At 40.7% G+C, this 23,219-nt stretch overlaps 1 protein-coding gene across 1 annotated transcript in view; it reads right to left on the reverse strand.

Moving 5' to 3' along the window:
* The window catches only part of TENM2 (teneurin transmembrane protein 2), a 6,300,157-nt gene that overhangs the window by 6,119,602 nt on the left and 157,336 nt on the right, over positions 1-23,219 (reverse strand). Inside the window, exon 4 of the mRNA XM_073589482.1 lies at positions 18,673-18,791. The gene's annotated coding sequence lies outside the window, so the exon portion shown is untranslated. The remainder of the gene's footprint in view (positions 1-18,672; positions 18,792-23,219) is intronic.

Below are 23,219 nucleotides of genomic sequence, written 5' to 3' on the forward strand. Positions count from 1 at the left end.
CGTCACCGGAAACACGCGGGCCCACGTGATCCAGCGCGTCAGGCAGGGAGCCGAGGCGGACGCGCGACGGACACCGCGCATGCGCACAGACAGCGTCGGGCAGGAGCCGCCATGTGTAAAAAGGGCAAAACAGATGGGCAAACAGAAATGTGTAAAGGGAGGGTGGAAACAGATTGTGCATACATAAATGCATCATGCCACCGATATACTGCACAATAACGGTGCATAAAGGGGTATATCAGCAAAGCCCATGGCATAGAATACAGAAATAAAGCAATAGGTAACATGACAACAAAAGACACATACAAAATATATATAAAAAGAGAAAACAATCAAAAGTATAAAGTCTCACCAGCATAGAACCTATCATAAAAATGCGCAAAAATGCCTAAATCTCTATGTGTATAAATGCAACCCAGACAATGCATGCGACACATATGGTGCACCGTATATTGCAGATACACATAGACAAATACCCCATGGATATGTGCACACACATACACACGAGTGCATAAACACTCACATACGTGCATGTGTGCAAAAATGCATACACATGAGTGACGCACGATGTGGGAATGAGTGGCAAAATGCAGGATATGAACAAAAGCAAAATATCCATATGTGTACAAATGGGATAATATATAATAATTCAAAAGATGAATACAGAAATGAAAAATACAAAATGCAAAAAATACACTAAAGAAAATAATACACAAAAAATACACAAAAAATACACATAAGGAATATAAATATGCCAAAGATGGGTAATACCCAGCCCATCGAGTTCAACTGGATAGCTAAACCCATATGATGTGGGTATAGACGCATGAGAGATCCCAGAATCTTCATCATGAATGAATCCATCAGACAACTTCCATGGTTCACAAGGACCTCGGACCCTTCCTAATTCCAAGGACAATATATCATTCAAACCACTAGAAAATAGATAGAAGATAAAAACACGTAAGTAAAAACACAAGACCAAAAAGCTCAAAATGGGATAAGTTGGATGAGTTACAAGTATGGGGCATATGAAATGTTTTCATTTAGACCACGTGGATGGATGGTGCCTAGCGTCCAGATCCATCTGGTTTCAGACCTAGCCAGCCTATTAGATAATTTGCCACCCCTTATATTGATGTTAAGGGCATCAATGCCCCTTATTCTTAGGAGTGTGGCATTGCACCGGTGGAATTCCTTGAAATGCCTGGGTAACGTCTTCAGGCTTGAATCGTCGGTGCAAGTGGCAGCCGCCGAAATACCCAAGACATGTTCCCTAGTGCGTACCATCAATTGTCGCGTGGTCATGCCCACATAAATGAGCCCACACGGACATGTAGCATAGTATATCACGTACCGAGTGGTACATGATATACGTTGCTTGATGGAAAACGTCCTGGTACCATCAAAATTAGTAAATGAAGTACTACGTTCAATGTTAGGGCAGGCTATACACCTGCCACAAGGGAAACAGCCATGTCTAATTGGATGATCATCCAAAAAAGTGTGTGCTGGATGATCAACATAGTGACTAGCCACCAATTGGTCACGTAAATTCCTAGCCCTTCTATAGGAAATGGATGGATACTCTGGGAGAAGTTTGTTCAGGATAGGGTCCACCATGAGAATAGGCCAAGCCCTTCTCAATACATCCCGCATCATTCCATGTTGGGGATGGAAAGAGGTAACAAATCTCACAACCTCACTACCCTTAGATTTATTACGGTCCCTGTAGAGTAGCTCATTACGAGTTGAACATCTGGCACGTTGATAGGCATTTTTTATACTCCGTTTACTGTAACCACGTGCTAAGAATCGAGATCTTAATTCGTTGGCCCGATTCTCAAAATCGATATTAGTGGAACAGATACGGCGGAGACGTAAGAACTGTCCCACAGGGATAGCTTTAATGAGATGACGGGGGTGACAGGATGAGGCGTGAAGTAGAGAATTGGTGGATGTCTCCTTACGATAAATATCAGTTTGAATAATCCCTTGTGAATCTTTTTTGACAGAGACATCCAAAAAATTAATTTTTACGGGATCCCACGTCAATGTCAACCTGTTGTTCAGATCGTTGTCATTCAAATTAGACGTAAATTGCAGAAGGTCGATGGAGCTGCCCTGAAAGATAAAGAAGATATCGTCGATGTAGCGTGCCCAGAACGGGACACGCTCAATCAACCCCTGTTTATCTGACAGAAAGAGATCCCTCTCCCACAGCCCCAGGAAAAGGTTAGCATAGGACGGCGCGAAGGCCGCACCCATGGCAGTCCCCTGGAGCTGCAAGAAGAAGGACCCCTTAAACACAAAAAAGTTGTGTGTGAGGGTGAACTCTAAAAGCTCCAGGATGAGGTCCCTAAGTCCCATAGAGATGGTGGAGGTGGATAAATAAAATCGTACGGCACGTAGGCCATCGATATGCTTGATGTTAGTATATAGGGACTCAACATCAACCGAAGCAAGAAGAGAATCACTCTCCAAGCAGAGTCCATCGACCTTCCGCAAAAGATCCCCACTGTCCTTGAGGAAAGAGGGCAGATTAGATACTAGAGGCTGAAGATGATGGTCAATCCATTTGTTGATATGCTCAAGGAAATTCCCACGACCAGATATAATAGGTCTGCCCGGTGGTGATCTGATGTCCTTATGGATTTTGGGTAAGAGGTATAGAGTGGATATAATAGGTTCTTTTACAGTAAGTGCCGAAGCCAGTTCTTTGGTGACAATGCCATTGATGACGGCCCTGTTGATAATCAAGTCCAATTTGGCAGAAAAAGCTGAGAGAGGATTGTAAGTTAATTTTTTATAGCATACCGGATTATTTAATTGCCGGAATGCCTCTCTCTCATACAGTGTTATTGGCCAAATCACCACATTGCCACCTTTGTCGGCTGGCTACAGCACTACATCCGGAAGATTTCTAAGATACCTTAACCTCACCCTTTCTTCCTTGGTCAGATTGTCACACCGACCATACAAGGTACTCAAAATGACCAAGGGGCGTGTTAAACGCGGTTTTCCACTCATCTCCTTTTCTTATGCGGACAAGATTGTAAGCTCCCCGGAGATCAAGCTTAGTAAACCAACGGGCTCCCAGTAGCTGATTAAAAAGATCAGTTATGAGTGGAAGCGGATACTGATTCTTTACAGTAATAGCGTTCCGGTCCTGATAATCAATGCAAGGTCTGAGTCCACCATCTTTTTGTTCTATAAAGAAAAACCCAGCCCCTACAGGTGAGGTGGAGGGTCTAATAAAGCCTTTTTGTAGGCTGTCTGCTATGTAGTCATTCATGGCTACTTGCTCTGTACCAGAGAGGGTTTAAATATTCTCCCCTTAGGGAGACGGGAACCTGGGACCAAATCTATTTGACAATCGTACTCTCTATGAGGAGGTAATTTCTCAGACTCCACTATGGAAAAGACATCCTCATAGTCGCTGAATGCATATGGTATAAAGGGTGTTTTAATTTTAATTTGGTTTACTGACAGTGACATACAATTACTCAGACACTGTGGACTCCAGAGCATGATATCACCTAGATGCCAATCAATAATAGGATTATGCTGGTGCAACCATGGCATGCCTAACACAACTGGATGTGATAAATTGTGAATAACAAAAAAAGACATCTGTTCGGTGTGTAATGTCCCCACTGACATCACTGACATAGTAATTTCTCCAGTGACAAATTCCACCCCACCCTGGATAATAGATGTACCATTAATCGCAGTGGTTTGAAGGGGCCTTAAACCTTAACAGAGGTACACCAAGGCTCCTAGCAAACAAAAAATCCATAAGGTTGCCTGCAGAACCACAATCCACATAAGCCTTTACACACAGACATTTCTTAGCAAACGAGAGAGAAATGGGTAACAAAAGTTTACCTGAGCCCCCGGGCAGTTTTGACCAGAGCTGCCCAGGGGCCAATGTTCCAGGAATGTGGATTTCTGACACCCACCATTTTCCCTGAAGTCTCCAGGCTGCAGCATGCTGGTATAGGAAGATGGGAGTGTTTCTTCAGGTTGTGCACTGCAGCAGGTGTTAGGGCAGGAGATTGGCTCAGGCAGTAGAAGAAGGGAAAAAGAAAAGTTCAGGAGAGTGCTTTTATATATGATAGACATATACACAAAAGCAGCTTATGTTGTGGCCGGATATAATGTGACGTCCGTCTTCGAGTCTGGGCTGCAGTAAGACAACACCCCGAGCAACCCTGATACCCTTTACCCCTATACAGGGATCTGGATTTATAGCAGAGCCCAGGAGGTAGTTGTTTGAACAAGAGCATTGGACCAGAGCAGGGCTGTCACCAGAGAGGTGTTCCAATACAGGACCAAAAATGTAGTGGGATCTGAGTCTAAACCAGTCGGGCAGCAACGGTACAAAAACAGCAGACAGAAGCAGAATCAGAAATCCAGGCCAAGGTCAGAGACATAGACCAGGAGAGCGGCAGAAGTATAAAATCAGTAGGCAGAAGCAGAGTTAGAAATCCAGGCCAAGGTCAGAGTCATAAACCAGGAGGGCGGCAGAAGTACAAAAACGGCAGGCAATAGAATGGTCAGAAATCCAGGCTGAGGTCAAAGTTAACTATAGCAATTCACACAGTAGCACGCAGGGGAACCAAGAATATATCCGGCGGCTTGCAAGACCAGTCCCAAGGTATTTGAGGGATCAGGTCATCCCTCACAGGTTCCTGGACTGATGATGTCATTAGGACCGCCCCCAGGACCAGGCTAGATGGTGAAGCAGTAACCCCCTGATGACTGACAGAGGTACGGAGCCTGCGCTCACCAGATACCTGCACAGGTGCCCCTTTTCTGTCACCACCATAACTCACGGGTGAACCACGGTGCCTCCCAGTGGCAGAGTCAGGAACAGCCATCCCCGAGTCTGATGGTGGAGTGGCGGTCCTGTGCCTCCTAGTGGCCGCGACCGGAACAGCAGGCCCTGAATCTAACGGCGACGTGACAAACCGGTGCCTCCTAGCGGCTAAAGCCGGGACAATAGGCCCTGAGTCTGATGGCGATGTAACAGAACCACGGCGCCTCCCAGTGGCCGAGGCAGGAACAGCCGTCCCCGAGTCTGACGGCAAAGTGGTGGCCCGGCGCCTCCTAGTGGCCGCGACCGGAACAGCGGGCCCCAAGTCTGACGGCAACGTGACAAGTCAGTATCACACAGGAGAGGATTAGACACATGGCTCAGCAGTCAGTATCACACAGGATAGGATTAGATACACAGCTCAGCAGTCAGTATCACACAGGATAGGATTAGATACATAGCTCAGCAGTCAGTATCACACAGGATAGGATTAGATACACAGCTCAGCAGTCAGTATCACACAGGATAGGATTAGATACACAGCTCAGCAGTCAGTATCACACAGGATAGGATTAGATACACAGCTCAGTAGTCAGTATCGCACAGGATAGGATTAGATGCATGGTTCTGCAGTCAGTATCACACAGGATAGGGTTAGATACATGGCTCAGCAGACGGTATCACACAGGATAGGATTAGATACACTGCTCAGCAGTCAGTATCACACAGGATAGGATTAGATACACGGCTGAGCAGTCAGTAACACATGATAGAATTAGATACAAAGCTCAGCAGAAAGTATCACACAGGATAGGATTAGATACACTGCTCAGCAGTCAGTATCACACAGGATAGGATTAGATACATAGCTCAGCAGTCAGTATCACACAGGATAGGAATAGATACATGGCTCAGCAGACAGTATCACACAGGATAGGATTAGATACACAGTTCAGCACACAGTATCACACAGGATAGGATTAGATAAACAGCTCAGCAGTCAGTATCACACAGGATAGGATTAGATACACAGCTCAGCAGTCAGTATCACACAGGATAGGGTTAGGTACACTGCTCAGCAGACATTATCACACAGGATAGGGTTAGATACACAGCTCAGAAGCAGGATGTGCCAAAAGAGAAGACATTTCATTCCAAGAATTCCACTCATTCCATCTAACTTGTTTTTTGATTTTACACGCCTCCAGTTTCCAGTTCAACTGCTATTTGCAATGTCCATTAACAATGCTCAGGGACAGTCATTAAAAGTAGTAGGGATCGATTTGCAATCTCCATGCTTTTCTCATGGTCAACTTTACGTGGTCTGTTCAAGAGTTGGAGCTGCCAAAAATCTGTTCATCTTTGCACCGAAAGGAAAAAACAAAAATCTTGAATGAGTTAAAATACTATCAATACTTGGGTAATTGTTTAGTTAATTTGTGTTGCAAATCTGTAGTGTTGAATATATGATGTGAAATATTTTTATGTGCAATATAATCATAATAATTTGTTATAACTAACCACAGTTGGTTACTATGCCCAGGCAACGCAGAGCTCTTCAGCTAGTAAATATATGACGCGCATACGTGCTATATAAGAATGCATAAATTATAAAATCAAAGGAGGATATATTAATAAAGTGACAATGTGCAAGTAATAAAAAAATGACATAAAAATAGCATATGATTACCTCTCGCAATTTTTCCTTTCTTGGCCTCACTGAAACATGGCTGACACCCTCCGACACTGCCTCCCCTGCTGTGCTATGCTATGGCGGCCTCCACTTCACCCACACTCCTCGCCCTGGCAACAGACATGGTGGAGGAGTGGGCCTTCTCCTTTCTTCCAACTACACCTTCAACCCAAACCCACCTCTACCCTCCGTTATCCTCCCCTCTTTTGAAGTCCACTCTGTCTGCATCTACTCTCCCTCCAACCTCCAAATGGCTATCATATACCGACCTCAAGGCCCCACCACTGCCTTTATTGACCAATTCTCCACCTGGCTCCTCCACTTTCTTTCTGCTGACATTCCCACCATCATCATGGGTGACTTCAACATCCCCATTGACATCCACCAGTCAGCAGCTGCAAAACTTCTGTCGCTCACTTCTTCCTTTGGACTTACTCAGTGGTCCTCCTCAGCCACCCACACAGATCGACACACATTAGACCTGGTCTTCACCCGCCTCTGCTCTCTTTCTAACTTCACAACCTCCCCTCTATCTGACCACCATCTACTCACTTTCTCATTCCTGTCCATCTCACCTGTCACCCATGTCCAGCAACACGCGCACCCCCACAGAAACCTTGCACATCTAGACACTCGCATGCTCTCTGACTCTGTCCTACCACTGTCCTCCATATCTTCACTCCACAACACAGACACTGCCACTAGTTTCTACAATGCCACTCTTGCATCAGCCATCGACTCGGTCACCCCTGTCATGCATAACAAAGTGCGACGAATCAATAGACAACGCTGGCACAATAACACCACTAAAAAGCTTCGGCAAGCATCCAGAATTGCTGAACGGCCCTGGAAGGAAACGCATTCCCAAGACGACTTCACTGCACTCAAACAAGCCACACTCACGTTCAAATCAGCTCTCACCTCTGCTAAACAGGCCTACTTTACGTCGCTTGTATCTTCCTTATCCCAAAACCCCAAACAGTTGTTCAATAGTTTTAACTCCCTCCTCCGCCCACCACTGCCCCCTCCAACTTCCCTTATCTCTGCTGAGGACTTCGCTTTGCACTTCAAAAACAAGATAGACCAAACACGGCAAGTCTTTATTATTCAACCACCAAAACACCTTTGTATACCAGACCATTGCCCAAACCCCATAACCTCCTTTTCCAACATCACTGAAGGGAAGCTTGCTCATCTTCTCTCCAAATCACACCTCACCACTTGTGCACTTGATCCCATCCCATGCCACCTCCTCCCTAACCTCATCACCATTCTTATCCCATCTTTAACCCACCTCTTCAACCTATCACTAACTTCTGGTACCTTCCCTTCTGCTTTCAAACATGCTACAATCACACCTATCCTCAAAAAGCCAACCCTCGACCCAACTGCTATGTCCAGCTATCACCCAATATCACTGCTCCCATTCACTTCCAAACTCCTGGAGCAGCACGTCCACGCTGAACTTTCCTCCTATCTCTCATCTAACCTGCTCTTTGATAATTTACAATATGGTTTCTGCCCCATCACTCCACTGAGACAGCCCTGACCAAAATTACTAACAACTTACTGCCAAAGCAAACGGACAATACTCTATACTCCTCCTTCTAGACCTGTCCTCTGCCTTTGACACAGTTGACCACTGCCTCCTACTACAGATCCTCTCTTCCTTTGGCATCAAAGCCCTTGCCCTATGCTGGATCTCCTCATATCTCTCCAACCTCACATTCAGAGTCTCCCACTCCCACAGTACCTCCTCATCCCACCCTCTCTCTGTTGGAGTCCCCCAAGGCTCTCTTCTAGGACCCCCTACTCTTCTCAATCTATACACTTGGCCTGGGGCAACTCATAAAGTCCCACGGATTCCAGTACCATCTTTATGCCGATGACACTCAGATCTACCTCTTTGGCCCAGACGTCACCTATCTGCTGTCCAGAATCCCAGAGTGTCTATCAGCCATATCCTCCTTCTTCTCCTCCCGCTTCCTCAAACTGAATGTGGACAAATCTGAACTGATCATCTTTCCCCCATTTCACAGATCCTCCTTACCTGACCTATCTATAACAATTGACGACATCATGCTTTCCCCCGTACCGGAGGTCCGCTGCCTCGGAGTAACCCTTGACTCTGCCCTGTCCTTCAAACCACACATCCAAGCTCTCTCCACCTCCTGCCGCCTCCAGCTCAAAATTATTTCCAGAATCCGTCTCTTCCTCAACCCTCACTCTACTAAAATGTTTGTGCATGCCCTAATAATCTCCCGTCTCGACTGCTGCAACATCCTTTTCTGTGGCCTCCCTGCTAACACCCTAGCACCTCTCCAGTCCATCCTTAACTCTGCTGCTGGACTAATTCATCTCTCTCCTCGCTACTCATCCACTTCTCCCCTCTGCAAATCTCTTCACTGGCTTCCATTCCCTCAGCGTATCCAGTTCAAATTACTAATACTGACCTACAAGGCCATCTATAACCTGTCTCCTCCATATATGTCTGAATTAATCTCCCGATATCTTCCCTCACGTAATCTCCGATCCTCCCAAGACCTCCTTCTCTCCTCCACACTTATTCACTCCTCACCCAACCGCCTCCAAGACTTCTCCCGAATAGCCCCCATCCTCTGGAATTCTTTGCCCCAACACGTCCGGCAATCAACCACATTCGGATCCTTCAGGCGGAACCTGAAAACCCATCTCTTCAGGAAAGCCTACAGCCTGCAATGATCCCCACTGCCCCCTCACCACTACTAGAGCTACCACCTCACCATCACTGGAGCTGCTGCAACCCCCAACCTACTGTCTCCTTCCCCACCATCCTGTAGAATGTAAGCCCGAAAGGGCAGGGTCCTCTCTCCCCTCTATATCAGTCTGTGATTGTTAGTTTGTTTACTGTAAGTGATATCTGTAATTTGTATGTAACCCCTTCTCTTGTACAGCACCATGGAATCAATGGCGCTATATAAATAAATATTAATAATAATAATAATAATATGATATTGGATAAAATAGTGCTGCGGGACATTGTGTAATTGCTGCGTGCATATTAAAGGGAAAAGGGGTAAAGAAAAAAATGCATAGTGAGCATAATAAATCAATTAAATAGTTCAAAAACATTAACCAATGAAAAAAGAAAATATAAAAACAAAAAGGGGAATAAGAGGCAAAAATATATATGAATTAAAAGTGCCAATGTTAACACAATAGTTCTGGGAGTAGGAAAATAGTCTTATTTATAAGAGGATTTTCACATATAAATCCCAAAAAGATTATCTCATCTTTGTTTTTTTTATTTTCTCAAATCTTCCTGTTTTTTCACATCAGATTCACAAGGGCAAGAAAAAGACCGAGGCAAAGCAGGAACACAGTAACCAGATGGCCATTCCATTGCAAAAAAGATAAGTACAAGGTATATTGCATATGTAGTACTAAAAATAAATAAAAAAATAATTATTAAAAACATGAAAAAATAATAAATTAGAACAGAGCAACATTACAGAAAAAATTTAATATGCACCTAGCACTTCACACAATGTCCCGCAGCATTATTTTATCCAATATCACATATACAACATGCAATTTTTATGTCATTTTTTTATCACTTGCACATTGTCACTTTATTAATATATCCTCCTTTGATTTTATCTAATATATAAAGCTCAAAGTGTGTATGTATGTGTGTGTGTGTGTGTGTGTGTGTGTGTGTGTGTGTGTGTGTGTGTGTCCGGGATAGGCATCAGCACCGTCGCAGCTACAGCCACAAAATTTGGCACAATCACACATCTGGACCCCGAGAGCGTCCTAAGCTATGTTGTGCGGTGAAATTTTAACCCCGCGCATTCCAATTCACCAAACAATTTTGCCCCTATCTACATACTGGGGAAAAAGTGTGTGCGCTTCAAGCCCCGCCCCTCATTATGATGTCATAATGCCCCTGTCTACATAATGGGGAAACAGTGTGTGCGTATCAAGCCCCGCCCCTCATTATGATGTCACAATGGTTACCATGGCGATGCTGATGTCGTGGTGTCTCAGCCACTTGAAGGTAAAGCGCCTATACACCGCTAACATCTACCTTTTCTTCCTCTAATCCCTAACTATTGATCTTTTATTGATTTGCATTAATTTATTATATGACACTGATTTATGCATGGTATTTATATGTATCACCATTAGTATTCTGACTTTGGACATGTTTTGACCCTTTGAATGTGATATATGCATTTTTTCTACCCCTTTACACAGTTGATTTACTCGGCCTAGATATGTATTACATCTTTTTCTGGAAGCTATTATTTTGCTCCTTACATATAAAGATATATTTCTTTATCCACTTTTCTTGGCCTTGTAACAATCCAATTCCCTAGGGTCTTTTATGTATGCGGTATATCATTTTGGCTCTATGTCCTTTATTGTGGCTTTTTTTGCATCTGTTGTCCCTGTATTACTATATTTTATTACTATATTTTTAAATTGTATCAATAAAATATTGTAACTTTATGGCATACAGTTTCCCATTTTTCTTCTTTTTTTTGATTTATGAAATTTTGGAAGTGCCGCAAATCTAGGCATATAATTTTCTGATGTATATAGTCATTGATAAAGATGTTGAACAATACAGGACCCAGGACAGAACCCTGTGGTACCCCACTTGAGACATTCTTCCAACTGGATGTGCAGCCATTTATGACCACTCTTTGGGTCCGATTACTAAGCCAGTTATTGATCCACCAACAGTTGCTTTGTCCATTCATTCTTAGTCATATTTTCAATGAGGATGGTGTGAAATACTTTGTCAAATGCTTTGCTGAAGTCAAGATATATTATATCTACTGCATTTCCCTTATCCACCCAGTCAGTGATTCTGTCATAGAAGGAAATTAAGTTAGTCTGACATGAATTATTATTTGCAAACCCATGCTGACTTAAGTGGTTAATCACTTCATTCATATCCAGGTACTTACATACACCTTGTTTAATAATTTGTGCAAAGATCTTTCCTTGTATAGAAGTCAGAATCACTAGCATATAGTTCCCTGAATCCACATTCTTCGCCTTTTTGAAGATAGGAACAATATTTGCTCTTCTCCAGTCTTCTGTGACTTCTCCTGTCCTCCAAGAATTTTCAAAGATTATGGAGAGTGGTTCAAAAATTTCTTCTGCTATCTCCTTAAGTACTCTGAGGTGTAATTTATCTGGACCTGGAGACTTGAATTCTTTTATGGTAGCTAAGTGTTTCCTCACTATCTTTCTCTTTATAGATATCCTGGCTTTTTCTATTCCTTTAATAGTGAGAATCAGTTGATGTTACATTTCCTTTCAGAGAGAAAACAGATGCAAATAGGAGTTTAAAATTTCGGTCTTCTCAAAACTCTTTCTTACCATTTCATCATTTTCATACTGTAAAAATCTTATAGCATCTTTGACTTTTCTTTTACTTTTGACATATCCCCAAAATCCTTTGTTACTGCTTTTGATATCTCTTGCAAACCTTATTTCATTGTCAGCTTTTGATAATCTGATTCATGCCCTGCAGGTTCTGCAGACAAGGTTATATTCTTCTTTAGATATGACTCCCTCTTTCCATTTGATAAACCTTTCTTCCTTTTCAGCATATGTTTAAGTTCATTGCTCATCCATCCTAATTTCCTTAAATGATTCATATTCTTCTCTCTTTTAGAAATTGTTAACAATTGTTGAATGAGAATTTCATTTTTCAAGATTCCTCATCCTTCCTGGGCATTTTTGTCCTTAAGGATATCCAGCCATTGGATCCCTCCGATTCTCTTTCTGAGTCTTTTAAAATCTGCCTTTCTGAAATCTAACATTGAAGTCTGAGTCTTCACAAGTCTTCCTCCTCTAGTTATCCAAAAATCTAAAATAGCATGGTCGCTACCTCCTAGGGTCCCAGCCACTCTTACCTCCTCAACCATTTCCTCTCTGTTTATAAGGATTAGATCCAAGGTAGAATATTCCCTTTTTTCTCCCTTACATTTTGGAAGATAAAGTTGTCAGCAAGAGAGGATAAGAATTTGCTTGTCCTGCTACTTTTGCCTGAGAAAGATTCCCAACAAATGTCTGGATAGTTGAAATCTCCTATGGCCACTATGTCATATTTTTGTAGAACATGGCCATTTGATGCATTAATGATCATATAGCATGATCAAAGTGGTATGATAAAGAAAACAATGTATTTATTAGTATGTGTGTTGCTTTATGTCTTCTTTTGACTGAACAAAAAATAGTATATCAAACTTATTTTTCAATTATTGCTTTAAAGCCCCCTACCGAGAGCTATTAAAGTGTAAAATTGACAAAAAACTAACTCTATTTAAAAAAATGAACTAACTGTGTGAAAAAAATCAGTCCCTGTATTATCAGTAGTAAAATGCCTTAAAATAATCTCTCTCATTATTCAGGCATTTGGCAAACATTAATAATTATGATATTCCTAATTGACCTAAAACACGAAAGGGCTATTCGATTTCATGTCAGATATTCAGAAAAACATGCATATGTGTCTTTTTATGTACAGTAGTGGACGTAAACTAATAGTCCAATTGTATATTTATTTATACACACAATATATATATACATATACTGCTGCAGTAGAGAAATAATGTTATATTGATGACACTTAGATTTTTTTAATGATACACATCATTCACTTATCCATCCCTGAAAATGATTATAAAGGAATGTAAATACAGGTGATTCTCACAAAATTAGAATATCATCTGTTAGGCACAGGGACTCTTCCTCTGCACAGGTTGGATCGGAAGCCATGTCTTCTCATGCGGTCTCCCATCCAGTCTCAATCGCAACGGGTCCTGCTCAGACCCATGCTGTGCGATTGATTGCTTCTGCCTCTCCAGGTTCAACTATAGCAATCAGCAGCAAATAGTGGCAAGCGGTCATTTACTGGGACTAAGACCGGGTTTCGCCCTACTGAGCATGCTCGTGAGGTGGTGACCTCTCATTCGTGGTCGGTGATCAGCTGCTCAGGTCCTCATGCAAGTCCGGATTGGTTCACCAGCAATCCTGGCAGACTGGGATCTATAATGGGATCTCACAGCTGCACGGTCGTGCGCTAGTATAGACCATGTCGTGTGTTTTGTATGAATGTCTCTGGTGAATGACTACCTATATTTCCCCTTTCCTTGGCTGTGCATATGTTTAGGGCTGGTTCCGTACTAAGGTACCCCGGTTCCTCCAGTTAGGAGTACTGTGCATGTGTACTTCAACCCGGCCAGCTAGTGACTGGGCTGACAGTGTAGGAAGGAAAAAAACACACATGTGACATGCACAATGTGAACAAGTCTGTTGGACCATGTTCACTCCACCCTGACTGAAACACAAACAAAAAGCACAGAATGACAAATGTGCAAAAATACCTTGCAATAAGACATATAACAGTAGTCAGCAAGTGCTGATAAAAGGTAATAACAAACACAGGGTATTTAGTCTATACGTTTTTTTGCAAAAAAATGTATAACAAGCTGCCTCACCAACGTCAAGGTAACCCGTATTGAAGCAGTCCCTATCTAAAATAGACTAAATACCCTGTGTTTGTTATTACCTTTTATCAGCACTTGCTGACTACTGTTATATGTCTTATTGCAAGGTATTTTTGCACATTTGTCATTCTGTGCTTTTTGTTTGTGTTTCAGTCAGGGTGGAGTAAACATGGTCCAACAGACTTGTTCACATTGTGCATGTCACATGTGTGTTTTTAATCCAGTTTTTTTCGTGCTTATGCATGATTTGAGAGACCCCACCCCTCTCTTGTGTGACATGCACATAAGGAGCTGTCTTGCATCACGTGCCCATACCAGAGAGCGCCTGTCTTAATCCTGCTCATTTAGATACAGTTCATATGTTCAGGTATTAAATACATTAGATAGGGACTGCTTCAATACGGGTTACCTTGACGTTGGTGAGGCAGCTTGTTATACATTTTTTTGCAAAAAAACGTATAGACTAAATACCCTGTGTTTGTTATTACCTTTTATCAGCACTTGCTGACTACTGTTATATGTCTTATTGCAAGGTATTTTTGCACATTTGTCATTCTGTGCTTTTTGTTTGTGTTTCAGTCAGGGTGGAGTGAACATGGTCCAACAGACTTGTTCACATTGTGCATGTCACATGTGTGTTTTTAATCCAGTTTTTTTCGTGCTTATGCATGATTTGAGAGACCCCACCCCTCTCTTGTGTGACATGCACATAAGGAGCTGTCTTGCATCACGTGCCCATACCAGAGAGCGCCTATCTTAATCCTGCTCATTTAGATACAGTTCATATGTTCAGGTATTAAATACATTAGATAGGGACTGCTTCAATACGGGTTACCTTGACGTTGGTGAGGCAGCTTGTTATACATTTTTTTGCAAAAAAACGTATAGACTAAATACCCTGTGTTTGTTATTACCTTTTATCAGCACTTGCTGACTACTGTTATATGTCTTATTGCAAGGTATTTTTGCACATTTGTCATTCTGTGCTTTTTGTTTGTGTTTCAGTCAGGGTGGAGTGAACATGGTCCAACAGACTTGTTCACATTGTGCATGTCACATGTGTGTTTTTAATCCAGTTTTTTTTCGTGCTTATGCATGATTTGAGAGACCCCACCCCTCTCTTGTGTGACATGCACATAAGGAGCTGTCTTGCATCACGTGCCCATACCAGAGAGCGCCTGTCTTAATCCTGCTCATTTAGATACAGTTCATATGTTCAGGTATTAAATACATTAGATAGGGACTGCTTCAATACGGGTTACCTTGACGTTGGTGAGGCAGCTTGTTATACATTTTTTTGCAAAAAAAGTATAGACTAAATACCCTGTGTTTGTTATTACCTTTTATCAGCACTTGCTGACTACTGTTATATGTCTTATTGCAAGGTATTTTTGCACATTTGTCATTCTGTGCTTTTTGTTTGTGTTTCAGTCAGGGTGGAGTGAACATGGTCCAACAGACTTGTTCACATTGTGCATGTCACATGTGTGTTTTTAATCCAGTTTTTTTCGTGCTTATGCATGATTTGAGAGACCCCACCCCTCTCTTGTGTGACATGCACATAAGGAGCTGTCTTGCATCACGTGCCCATACCAGAGAGCGCCTGTCTTAATCCTGCTCATTTAGATACAGTTCATATGTTCAGGTATTAAATACATTAGATAGGGACTGCTTCAATACGGGTTACCTTGACGTTGGTGAGGCAGCTTGTTATACATTTTTTTGCAAAAAAACGTATAGACTAAATACCCTGTGTTTGTTATTACCTTTTATCAGCACTTGCTGACTACTGTTATATGTCTTATTGCAAGGTATTTTTGCACATTTGTCATTCTGTGCTTTTTGTTTGTGTTTCAGTCAGGGTGGAGTGAACATGGTCCAACAGACTTGTTCACATTGTGCATGTCACATGTGTGTTTTTAATCCAGTTTTTTTCGTGCTTATGCATGATTTGAGAGACCCCACCCCTCTCTTGTGTGACATGCACATAAGGAGCTGTCTTGCATCACGTGCCCATACCAGAGAGCGCCTGTCTTAATCCTGCTCATTTAGATACAGTTCATATGTTCAGGTATTAAATACATTAAATAGGGACTGCTTCAATACGGGTTACCTTGACGTTGGTGAGGCAGCTTGTTATACATTTTTTTGCAAAAAAACGTATAGACTAAATACCCTGTGTTTGTTATTACCTTTTATCAGCACTTGCTGACTACTGTTATATGTCTTATTGCAAGGTATTTTTGCACATTTGTCATTCTGTATTTTTGGTTGTGTTTCAGTCAGGGTGGAGTGAACATGGTCCAACAGACTTGTTCACATTGTGCATGTCACATGTGTGTTTTTAATCCAGTTTTTTTCGTGCTTATGCATGATTTGAGAGACCCCACCCCTCTCTTGTGTGACATGCACATAAGGAGCTGTCTTGCATCACGTGCCCATACCAGAGAGCGCCTGTCTTAATCCTGCTCATTTAGATACAGTTCATATGTTCAGGTATTAAATACATTAGATAGGGACTGCTTCAATACGGGTTACCTTGACGTTGGTGAGGCAGCTTGTTATACATTTTTTTGCAAAAAAACGTATAGACTAAATACCCTGTGTTTGTTATTACCTTTTATCAGCACTTGCTGACTACTGTTATATGTCTTATTGCAAGGTATTTTTGCACATTTGTCATTCTGTGCTTTTTGTTAGTGTAGGAAGGAAGTAGAGTCAGCACCTTGCGTCAGCACCAACTCATGGCGTCACTTATGCGATGTTGTGCGTATTGTGGGTCTGGTCAGACTCTAACCCCAGCGTTCTAGAAGCTGAGCCGCAGAGACCTCACTAGCGCCATACATGTGGTGCCCTGTGACATTTAACAGGGTACAGCACTTTGTTATTTGCCTATCGCTCTGTGGCGTAACAGAGTGTGCTTGTTAGGCTATTGTTCACACAATGTGACGGTTAACTCTGGGTGCTTAGGTTGCCATAGTGCTACCTTCCCGTTTGCCATTGTTCACACTAGCTGCAGTTTTCCATCTCTGCACGGTGGACTACGAGTTGCAAATGCACTTTATCATCATATTTTATTTAGTGCATTCCACAAACCCTTGCATCATCAAAAAGTTATATTATTTCAGTTCTTCAATACAAAAAGTGAAACTCATATTATATAGAGTCATTACAAACAAAGTGATCTGCTTCAAGTATTTATTTCTGTTAATGTTGATGATTATGGTTTTCAGCCAATGAAGACCCAAAAGTCATTATTTCACTAAATTAGAATTATTAACAAAAAACACTTGCAAAGTCTTCCTTGGTGTTTAAAAAGGTCCCTTATTCTGTTTCCGTAGGCTCCACAATCATGGGGAAGACTGCTGACTTGACAGATGTCTGGAAGGTAGTCATTGACACACTCCACAAGGGGGGTAAGCCACAAAAGGTCATTGCTAAAGAATCTTATAGAAAGAACACCGTGAGCACAACTCAAGATGGTGCTAATGTTAGTTTCCCAAACCGTTAAAGCAACAAATATGAACCTAGCACTCAACTTAAAGGTATTTGTAAGGCGGTTTATTGTAGTACACGAAAAAAGACGTTTCAGTCAATGTGACCTTCTTCAGTTACGTGTGGTATATAGATTTTGTAGAGCTTATAGGCATCTATCAGAAAGGACGATGGTGCTTTAGGCATTGAGGAGAATGATCTCTCTAAGGAAATGAGCTTGTCAGTGGACACCGCATCTGGAGGCACGTTTGCCCCTCTCCTATATACTGAAGAAGGTCACATTGACCGAAACGTCTTTTTTCGTGTACTACAATAAACCGCCTTACAAATACCTTTAAGTTGAGTGCTAGGTTCATATTTATTGCTAAAGAATCTGGCAGTTAACAGAATGTTGATTCCAAGCATATTAATGGAAAGTTGAGTGGTGGGAAAAAGTGTGGTAGAAAAAGGTGCACAAGCAACAAGAATAAACACAGCCTTGAAAGGATTGTTAAGAAAAGGCCATTCAAAAATTTTGGAGATATTCACAAGAAGTGCACTGCTGCTGGAGTCATTGCTGCAAGAGCATTTCTTTTGTCAAGCCACTCATAACCAATAGACAATGCCAGAAGCATCTTACCTGGGCCAAGGAGAAAAAGAACTGGACTGTTGCTGAGTGGTCCAAGGTGTTGTTTTCAGATGAAAGAAAATTTTGCATTTCATTTGGAAATTAAGTTCCCAGAGTCTAGAGAAAAAGTGGAGAGGCACATAATCCAAGCTGCTTGAGGTCAAGTGTGTAGATAATCTATGGGGTATTGTCAAGAGGAAGATGAGAGGCACCATACCAAACAATGCAGACGAGCTGAAGGCTGTTATCAAAGCAAACTGGGCTTGCATAACACCTCAGCAGTGCCACAGACTGTTTGACTTCATACTACGCCACATTGATACAGTAATTGATGCAAAAGGAGTCCAGACCCAGTATTGAATGCATTTACTGAACCTGCATTTCAGTAGGCCAACATTTCGGATTTTAAAATAATTTTTCAAGCTGATGTAATAAAGTATTCTAATTTACTGAGATAATGTAAGCCATAATCGTTAAAAGAAATAAACACTTGAAATAGATCACTCTGTCTGAGTTCATATAAAATTTAGTAAAGATAGACAAGTACCTCCTGATCTGTTTGGCTTAGGTTCTACGTACGAAAGTTTCTTGCAAGACTCTTGTGAAGAAAATTTTGATTGCAGCTTTAAACTTTTGGTGAATTTCAACCAATCAAGCCAAGAATGTCTGTAATTGAAGAGAGTACACATATCAATGTAATGCTTAAAATAAATCCCACTAAAGCGTATAGAAACTATATTAAGGATTCTTATTGAAACAATCCCTTCTTCTAAGCATGTTTGACAAGAATGTTTTAGAAACATAACCAAAATAATAAAAAGTGCATTGTTTTATTTTCATTATTACATTATAGGTTAATATTAGATATGCAAACCAAAGCAAATTGATAATAAGATTTCTAAAATGATTGCTGATGTGCATCATTTGTGAAGCAGCAGACATTACAATTTGCAGCTTTCTTACCCTTCCATTAATGATTACTTACTGTAAATGCTCTTATGAATCATGGATTTTTTCTATAAATGACTAACAGAAGCCAAATTTTATTACTGCTATGATATCGCTACCACCCTTTTCTGATTGTTGGCATTTGTACTTGTAAATCATTTCCCAAACTATAAATGTAGGCATGAATAAAGCATACTAAGATAGATCAATTTTGTCTTTATATGGCAAAATCATTATGAATCAGATGATCAACACAAGGTTTGGTCAACTAGACTCTATTAAGCAATTCATTCATTTAAATTAGAAAAAATATGCTGACATTGCTTAAATGGGAAAAAAAATCTTCACAGAGTATGGATGTTTTATCTAGGCATTATCTATCTATCTATCTATCTCTATATATGTATATTCACTTCTTAAGCCCACACTGCTCAGCCTGTGCAGATAATACAAGAGTGCAGTGGGTATATCCAATACTGTTGTCATCAGTTAAGTTTTAAAAATAGATAGAAAGGTCAAAAATGTATTGCGGCATATTTATGGATTTAATTTTAGAATGAGCAAGCTTTATCATAGAGATTCATCTGTCAAATATAAACTGTGTAGACTTATCCAACTATTAATATGGTTATATTGTGTCAGAAATACATGTTAAAATGTTGGTGCTTTTTTGAGACAGTGTTGCACCAAAGGATACAATTTATTCGGCCAACTTATGCCCATTTTCAATAAAGCTATGCTCTCTTTTTGGACCAGACAGAGAATATTTCTAAAACACATAACTTTGATGCAAGTAGTAAAAGACAAGTTTTGCCAAAGAAATGCATGGTGCATTTAGCTTCATATACAGGTGCTTCTCACCAAATTAGAATATCATCAAAAACTTAATTTATTTCAGCTCTTCAATACAAAAAGTGAAACTCATATATTATATAGAGTCATTACAAACAGAGTGATCTTTTTCAAGTGTATATTTCTATTAACGTTGATGATTATGGCTTACAGCCAATGAAAACCCAAAAGTTATTATCTCAGTTAATTAGAATAATTAACAAAAACACGTGCAAAGGCTTCCTAAATGTTTGAAACGGTCCCTTCGTCTGTTTCAGTAGACTGGTGACTTGACAGATGTTCAGAAAGCAGCTATTGACACACTCCATAAGGAGGGTAAGCCACAAAAGGTCATTGCTAAAAATGCTGGCTGTTCACATAGAGCTGTATCCAAGCATATTAATGCAAAGTTGAGTGGAAGGAAAAAGAGTGGTAGTAAAAGGTGCACAAGCAACCAGAACAACCACAGCATTGAAAGGATTGTTAAGAAAAGACCATTCAAAAATTTGGGAGAGATTCACAAGGAGTGAAATGCTGCTGGAGTCATTACTTCAATAGCCACCACACACAGACGCATCAAGGACATGGGCTACAAATGTCGCATTCCTTATGTCAAGCCACTCATGACCACTAGACAACGCCAGAAGTGTCTTACCTGTGCTAAGAAGAAAAAAAACTGGACTGTTGCTCAGTGGTCCAAGGTGTTGTTTTCAGATGAAAGTAAATCTTGCATTTCATTTGGAAATCAAGGTCCCAGAGTCTGAAGGAAGAGTATAGAGGCAAAAAATCCAAGCTGACTTAGGTCTATTGTGATGTTTCTACAATTAGTGGTGGTTTGGGGAGCCATGTCATCTACTGGTGTAGGTCCACTGTGTTTTATTACGACCAAAGTCAGTGCAGCCAACCAGGAAATTTTAGAGCACTTCATGCTTCCCCCTGCCGACAAACTTTTAGGAGATGGAAATTTCATTCTCCAGCAGGACTTGGCACCTGTCCACACTGCCAAAAGTACCAATACCTGATTGAAAAACAACAGTATCACTGTGCTTGATTGGCCAGCAAACTCACCTGACCTTAACCCCATAGAGAATCTGTGGGGTATTGTCAAGAGGAGATGAGTGACACCAGGCTCAACAATGCAGACAAGCTGAAGGCTGCTATCAAATCAACCTGGGCTTCCATAACACCTCAGCAGTGTCACAGGCTGATCGCCACCATGCCACGCCGCATTTATGCAGTAATTGATGCAAAAGGAGCCCCGACCAAGTATTGAATGTCTTTACTGAACATACAATTCAGTAGGCCAACATTTCCGATTTTAAAATCATTTTTTCAAACTGGTGTTGCAAAGTATTCTAAGCTACTGAGATAACGACTTTTGGGTTTTCATTGGCTGTAAACCATAATCATCAACATTAACTGATATAAACACTTGAAATAGATCACTCTGTTTGTAATGACTCTATATAATATATGAGTTTCACTTTTTGTATTGAAGAACTGAAATAATTTAACTTTTTCATGATATTCTAATTTTGTGAGAAGCACCTGTATCTCTTATTATTTTCCTTCTAGATATTATAACTAACCAATTAAACTAAAATCTAATACTGTACATGCAACACCCCCATCAATTGTAAAGAAAGATTTTTAGGAAACATAACACCAATTATCTTGAAGGGGTTTCCCCATGACTACAATATTTTATTTAAATCAACTTTTATTACCCATTGAATTTAATTAACCATTTTACCCCATCTTACAGTTGCTACCTGTTAGTCCATCTTCATCAAGAAACAGCATGCACAGTTTCTAGGCATGTACAGAATGAGCAATGCCAATGTTTTAAGCTTTATCATAATTATTATTATTATTATTTTATTTTTTGTGTTTAAGTGATAGAAATCACTTACTCAGTCTCTACTTTGATGTATTTTTTAAGCTATACCATAAGCCTTTACTTTTTAACCCATTCACACCAGGCAATTTTCCGTTTTTTGTTTTTTTCTCCCGATCTTGCAAGAACCACAACTTTTTTTTTCTGTCAATAAACTGTATGAGGGCTTGTTTTTGCAGGACGAGTTGTAGTTTTGAATGACATGTTTGATTTTACCCCACAGTGTACTGGAAAACAGGAAAGAATTCAAGTGCAGTGAAGCTTCAAAATAAGTGCAATTCCACATTTTTTTTTTTAATTTTCCATGATCACTGTACAGTATAACTGACAAGCCATTATGACTCTCCAGGTCAGTATGAATAAATAGATACCAAACATGTATAGGCTTCTTTTTATTTAAGTGATGAAAAAAATAAAACATTTAAATGAAAAAAGTTTTCATGTTTGTCGTCACTTTCAGAGACCAGTAGTGTTTCCATTTTTTGGGATCTGGGGCTTATTTTTTTGTGGCTTGATCTGTCGTCTTTATTTATACCATTTCAGGGTACATATGATGTCTGGATCACCTCTTATTGCATTTTATTATGCTTTATTAATTAAGTTGTGGCAACCAAAACACGTAATTCTGGTATTTTGATTTTTTTCTTGTTACACCGTTTACCGATTAGATTAATTTACTTATATTTTGATAGATCTGACATCTCTGAATGAAGCAATACCAAATATGCATTTTTTTTGTTTCATTTTTAATGGGGCAAAAGGGACTGATTTGAGCTTGTGTTTTTTAACTTTTTTAATATTTATTTTTTATTTTTTTTCATTTTACTGTATTCTAGTCTCCTTAGAAGGCTTGAAGCTACCATCTTCTGGTTGCCTGTTTAGCAATGCTTCATCACTGCTATGTATAGCAAAAAATACGATACCCTATGAACGCTGGCCATAGGCCAGCATTCACTGTAGAGTCATGACGATAGGCAAGGTTGTCTTCTGCAGACTCTCGGCTATCATGACAACCCATCGGTGCCCAGCGATCACTTGACAAGGGCACCGATGGGCAGGATTTGTGACGTGATTTTGGTGTGTGTCAAATGCCACAAGATCCACCCTCGGCTGTTAGAGGCACTTGATAGCTGATTAAATCAGTCATCAAGTGCAAGGAAAAATGCAAGTTAAGCTCAGGGCCGAAGCCAGCATTAAAGGCATGCATGCGGCCGATGATGTAAATATACTTCATCAGTATTGGTGGGCGAGCAATAAAATGCTCAGGTGCTCATTGCAATACTCGGGTACTTGGACAGAACAACGAGCCCAATGTAAGTCTATGGGAGACCCGAGCATTTTTACCGTGATCCCCCCGGGTGTCCCTTAAAGGTCAAAAAACATCTGAAAATGATGGAAACACTGCTCAAATGACATGA

This window comes from Dendrobates tinctorius, unplaced genomic scaffold, assembly GCF_039654945.1.
Source record: "Dendrobates tinctorius isolate UK_male_01 unplaced genomic scaffold, ASM3965494v1 ptg000108l, whole genome shotgun sequence".
Classification (NCBI taxonomy): Eukaryota; Metazoa; Chordata; class Amphibia; order Anura; family Dendrobatidae; genus Dendrobates; species Dendrobates tinctorius.